Below are 7,500 nucleotides of genomic sequence, written 5' to 3'. Positions count from 1 at the left end.
CCTTCCATCCATCCATTCATCCATCCATCCATCCTTCCATCCAGCCATCCATTAATGCATTCATATTTTCATCCATTCAAATATCCATCCAACCATCCATCCAGCCATACATCCTTCCATCCTTCCATCTACGCCTCCATCCATCCATCCATCCATCCTTCCATCCAACCATATCTCCATCCATCCATCCATCCATCTTTCCATCCATCCGTTATCCAACCATTCATCCATCCATCCTTCCAACCATCCATCCTTCCATCCATCCATCCATCCATCCATCCGTCCATCCTTCCATCCATTCATCAATCCTTCCATCCATCCATCTAACCATCCATCCATCCATCCATCCATCCATCCATCCATCCATCCATCCATCCGTCCAACCATCCATCAATCCATCAATCCTTTCATCCATCCATCCATCCATCCATTCTTAAATCCATCCCTCCATCCATCCATCCATCCATCCATCCATCCTTCCATCAATCCATCCATCCATCCAGCCTTCAATCCATCAATCCTTCCATCCATCCATCCATCCAACCATCCATCCACCCATCTATCCATCCATCCTTCCAGCCATCCAGCCTTCAATCCTTCCATCCATCCATCCCTCCTTCCATCCATCCCTCCCTGCATCCATCCATCCGTCATCCATCCACCCATCTATCCATCCATCCTTCCATCCATCCTTTCTTCAATCATTCCATCCATCAATCCATCAGTCCATCCATCCATCCTTCATTTCCATCCTTCACTCCATCCATCCAGACATCCATCCATCCATCCATCCATCCATCCTTCTATCCATCCATCCATTCATCCATCCATCCATCCAACCATCTTTCTATCCATCCATCAATCCAACCATCCATCCATCCATCCATCCATCCATCCATCCATCCACCCATCTATCCATCCATCCATCCAACCATCTTTCTATCCATCCATCAATCCAACCATCCGTCCATCCATCCATCCATCCATCCATCCACCCATCTATCCATCCATCCATCCATCTATCCATGCTTCCATCCATCCATCCATCCATGCTTCCATCCATCCATCCATCCGTCCATCCATCCATCCAACCATCCATTCATCCGTCCATCCATCCATACTTCCATCCATCGATCCATCAATCCATGCATCCATCAATCCGTCCTTCCATCCATCCAACCATCCATCCAGCCATACATCCTTCCATCCTTCCATCTACCCCTCCATCCATCCATCCATCCATCCTTCCATCCTTCCATCCATCCCTCCATCCATCCATCCATCCTTCCATCCTTCCATCCATCCATTCATCCATCCATCCATCCTTCCATCCAGCCATCCATTAATGCATTCATATTTTCATCCATTCAAATATCCATCCAACCATCCATCCAGCCATACATCCTTCCATCCTTCCATCTACGCCTCCATCCATCCATCCATCCATCCTTCCATCCTTCCATCCATCCCTCCATCCATCCATCCATCCTTCCATCCTTCCATCCATCCATTCATCCATCCATCCATCCTTCCATCCAGCCATCCATTAATGCATTCATATTTTCATCCATTCAAATATCCATCCAACCTTCCATCCAACCATACTACCATTTATCCATCCATGCATCCATCCATTCTCAATCCATCCACCCATCCATCCATCCTTCCTCTAGTCAATACATCAATCCATCCATAGTTCCTTCCTTCCTTCAATCCATCCATCCATCCATCCAATCACACATCCATCCATCCTTCCTTCCATCCATCTGTCCATCCGTCCTTCCATCCAACCTTCCTTCCATCCATCTGACCATCCGTCCTTTCATCCATCTGTCCTTCCATCCATTCGTCAATCCTTCCATCCATCCATTCATCTATCCATCCTTCCATCCGTCCATCCATCCTTGCATCCATCCATCCATCCATCCATCCATCCCTCCATCCATCCCTCCATCCTTCCGCCCGTCCGTCCATCCTTCCATCCATCCATCCCTCCATCTATCCTTCCTTCCTTCAAACCATCCATCAATCCATCGATCCATCCATCCATCCATCCGTCCTTCAATCCATCCATTCATCCATCCATCCTTCCTTACTTCCTTCCTTATTTCCTTCCATCCATCCATCTCTCCGTCCGTCCTTCCGTCTTTCCGTCCATCCGTCTGTCCATACAACTGTCCTTCCATCCATCCATCCTTCCTTCCATCAATCCATCTTTCCAACCATCCATCCATCCATCCATCCATTCTTCCATCCAACCATCCATACATCCATCCCTCCATACATCCTTCCATCCATCAATACATCCATCCAAACAACCATCCATCCATCCATCCATCCATCCATCCATCCATCCATCCTTCCATCCATCCACCCATCCATCCATCCATCCTTCCATCCATCCAGCCTTCAATCATTCCATCCATTCATCCTACCTTCCATCCATCCCTCCATCCATCCATCCATCCATCCTTCCATCCTTCCATCCATCACTCCATCCATCCATCCATCCTTCCATCCTTCCATCCATCCATCCAGCCCTCCATCCATCCCTCCATCCATCCATCCATTCTTCCATCCATCCATCCTTCCATCCATCCATCCATCCATCCATGAATCCATCCATCCATCCAGCAATCCATCCATCCTTCCTTGCATCCATCCCTCCATCCATCCATCTATCCATCCATCCATCCAACCATATCTCCATCCATCCATCCATCCATCCATCCATCCATCCATCCGTTATCCAACCATTCATCCATCCATCCTTCCAACCATCCATCCTTCCATCCATCCATCCATCCATCCATCCGTCCATCCTTCCATCCATTCATCAATCCTTCCATCCATCCATCTAACCATCCATCCATCCATCCATCCATCCATCCATCCATCCATCCGTCCATCAATCCATCAATCCTTTCATCCATCCATCCATCCATCCATTCTTAAATCCATCCCACCATCCATCCATCCATCCATTCTTCCAATCATCCATACATCCATCCATCCATCCATCCTTACATCAATCCATCCATCCATCCAGCCTTCAGTCCATCCATCCTTCCATCCATCCATCCATCCAACCATCCAATTACCCATCTATCCATCCATCCTTCCATCCATCCAGCCTTCAATCCTTCCATCCATCCATCCCTCCTTCCATCCATCCCTCCCTGCATCCATCCATCCGTCATCCATCCACCCATCTATCCATCCATCCTTCCATCCATCCTTTCTTCAATCATTCCATCCATCAATCCATCAGTCCATCCATCCATCCTTCATTTCCATCCTTCACTCCATCCATCCAGACATCCATCCATCCATCCATCCATCCATCCTTCTATCCATCCATCCATTCATCCATCCATCCATCCAACCATCTTTCTATCCATCCATCAATTAAACCATCCATCCATCCATCCATCCATCCATCCATCCATCCACCCATCTATCCATCCATCCATCCAACCATCTTTCTATCCATCCATCAATCCAACCATACGTCCATCCATCCATCCATCCATCCATCCACCCATCTATCCATCCATCCATCCATCCATCCATGCTTCCATCCATCCATCCATCCATGCTTCCATCCATCCATCCATCCGTCCATCCATCCATCCATCCATCCATCCATTCATCCGTCCATCCATCCATACTTCCATCCATCGATCCATCAATCCATGCATCCATCAATCCGTCCTTCCATCCATCCAACCATCCATCCAGCCATACATCCTTCCATCCTTCCATCAACCCCTCCATCCATCCATCCATCCATCCTTCCATCCTTCCATCCATCCCTCCATCCATCCATCCATCCTTCCATCCTTCCATCCATTCATTCATCCATCCATCCATCCTTCCATCCAGCCATCCATTAATGCATTCATATTTTCATCCATTCAAATATCCATCCAACCTTCCATCCAACCATACTACCATTTATCCATCCATGCATCCATCCATTCTCAATCCATCCACCCATCCATCCATCCTTCCTCTAGTCAATACATCAATCCATCCATAGTTCCTTCCTTCCTTCAATCCATCCATCCATCCATCCAATCACACATCCATCCATCCTTCCTTCCATCCATCTGTCCATCCGTCCTTCCATCCAACCTTCCTTCCATCCATCTGACCATCCGTCCTTTCAACCATCTGTCCTTCCATTCATTCGTCAATCCTTCCATCCATCCATTCATCTATCCATCCTTCCATCCGTCCATCCATCCTTGCATCCATCCATCCATCCATCCATCCATCCCTCCATCCATCCCTCCATCCTTCCGCCCGTCCGTCCATCCTTCCATCCATCCATCCCTCCATCTATCCTTCCTTCCTTCAATCCATCCATCAATCCATCGATCCATCCATCCATCCATCCGTCCTTCAATCCATCCATTCATCCATCCATCCTTCCTTACTTCCTTCCTTATTTCCTTCCATCCATCCATCTCTCCGTCCGTCCTTCCGTCTTTCCGTCCATCCGTCTGTCCATACAACTGTCCTTCCATCCATCCATCCTTCCTTCCATCAATCCATCTTTCCAACCATCCATCCATCCATCCATCCATTCTTCCATCCAACCATCCACACATCCATCCCTCCATACATCCTTCCATCCATCAATACATCCATCCAACCAACCATCCATCCATCCATCCATCCATCCATCCATCCATCCATTCTTCCATCCATCCACCCATCCATCCATCCATCCTTCCATCCATCCAGCCTTCAATCATTCCATCCATTCATCCTACCTTCCATCCATCCCTCCATCCATCCATCCATCCATCCTTTCATCCTTCCATCCATCACTCCATCCATCCATCCATCCTTCCATCCTTCCATCCATCCATCCAGCCCTCCATCCATCCCTCCATCCATCCATCCATTCTTCCATCCATCCATCCTTCCATCCATCCATCCATCCATCCATCCATCCATCCATCCATCCAGCAATCCATCCATCCTTCCTTGCATCCATCCCTCCATCCATCCATCTATCCATCCATCCATCCAACCATATCTCCATCCATCCATCCATCCATCCATCCATCCATCCATCCATCCGTTATCCAACCATTCATCCATCCATCCTTCCAACCATCCATCCTTCCATCCATCCATCCATCCGTCCATCCGTCCATCCTTCCATCCATTCATCAATCCTTCCATCCATCCATCTAACCATCCATCCATCCATCCATCCATCCATCCATCCATACATCCGTCCAACCATCGATCAATCCATCAATCCTTTCATCCATCCATCCATCCATCCATTCTTAAATCCATCCCTCCATCCATCCATCCATCCATTCTTCCAATCATCCATCCATCCATCCATCCATCCTTCCATCAATCCATCCATCCATCCAGCCTTCAATCCATCCATCCTTCCATCCATCCATCCATCCAACCATCCATCCACCCATCTATCCATCCATCCTTCCATCCATCCAGCCTTCAATCCTTCCATCCATCCATCCCTCCTTCCATCCATCCCTCCCTGCATCCATCCATCCGTCATCCATCCACCCATCTATCCATCCATCCTTCCATCCATCCTTTCTTCAATCATTCCATCCATCAATCCATCAGTCCATCCATCCATCCTTCATTTCCATCCTTCACTCCATCCATCCAGACATCCATCCATCCATCCATCCATCCATCCTTCTATCCATCCATCCATTCATCCATCCATCCATACAAACATCTTTCTATCCATCCATCTATCCAACCATCCATCCATCCATCCATCCATCCATCCATCCATCCATCCACCCATCTATCCATCCATCCATCCAACCATCTTTCTATCCATCCATCAATCCAACCATCCGTCCATCCATCCATCCATCCATCCATCCAGCCATCTATCCATCCATCCATCCATCCATTCATGCTTCCATCCATCCATCCATCCATGCTTCCATCCATCCATCCATCCGTCCATCCATCCATCCATCCATCCATCCATTCATCCGTCCATCCATCCATACTTCCATCCATCGATCCATCAATCCATGCATCCATCAATCCGTCCTTCCATCCATCCAACCATCCATCCAGCCATACATCCTTCCATCCTTCCATCAACCCCTCCATCATCCATCCATCCATCCTTCCATCCTTCCATCCATCCCTCCATCCATCCATCCATCCTTCCATCCTTCCATCCATCCATTCATCCATCCATCCATCCTTCCATCCAGCCATCCATTAATGCATTCATATTTTCATCCATTCAAATATCCATCCAACCTTCCATCCAACCATACTACCATTTATCCATCCATGCATCCATCCATTCTCAATCCATCCATCCATCCATCCATTCTTCCTCTAGTCAATACATCAATCCATCCATAGTTCCTTCCTTCCTTCAATCCATCCATCCATCCATCCAATCACACATCCATCCATCCTTCCTTCCATCCATCTGTCCATCCGTCCTTCCATCCAACCTTCCTTCCATCCATCTGACCATCCGTCCTTTCATCCATCTGTCCTTCCATCCATTCGTCAATCCTTCCATCCATCCATTCATCTATCCATCCTTCCATCCGTCCATCCATCCTTGCATCCATCCATCCATCCATCCATCCATCCATCCCTCCATCCATCCCTCCATCCTTCCGCCCGTCCGTCCATCCTTCCATCCATCCATCCCTCCATCTATCCTTCCTTCCTTCAATCCATCCATCAATACATCGATCCCTCCATCCATCCTTCCATCCTTCCATCCATCCCTCCATCCATCCATCCTCGATCCTTCCATCCTTCTATTCATCCATCCATCCATCCTTCCATCCAGCTATCCATTATTCCATCCATCCATCCATCCAACCATCCATCCATCCATCCTACCATCCATCCATCCATCCTTCCATCCATCCATCCATCCATCCATCCATCCATCCATCCAACCTTCAATCCATACACCCATCCATCCTTATTTCCTCTATTCAATCCATCCATCCTTCCTTCCTTCAATCCATCCATCCATCCATCCAATCACCAATCCATCTATCCTTCCTTCCATCCATCTGTCCAAATGTCCTTCCATCCATCTGTCCTTCCATCCATACGTCAATACTTTCATCCTTCCATCCATCTAACATCCTTCCATCCTTCCATCCATCCTTGCATCCATCCATCCATCCATCCATCCCTCCATCCATCCATCCATCCATCCATCCATCCATCCATCCATCCATCCATCCTTCCATCCATTCATCCATGCTTCCATCCGTCCATCCATCCATCCATTCATCTTTTGATACATCTGTCCATCCATCCATCCATCCATCCATCCATCCTTCCATCCTTCCCTCTATGCCTCCATCCATCCATCCATCCATCCTTCCATCCTTCCATCCATCCTTCCATCCATCCATCCTCGATCCTTCCATCCTTCTATTCATCCATCCATCCATCCTTCCATTCTGCTATCCATTATTCCATCCATCC

The sequence above is a fragment of the Carcharodon carcharias genome, chromosome Y, assembly GCF_017639515.1.
Source record: "Carcharodon carcharias isolate sCarCar2 chromosome Y, sCarCar2.pri, whole genome shotgun sequence".
NCBI classification, from domain to species: Eukaryota; Metazoa; Chordata; class Chondrichthyes; order Lamniformes; family Lamnidae; genus Carcharodon; species Carcharodon carcharias.
Note: the sequence above shows the minus strand (reverse complement) of the source record.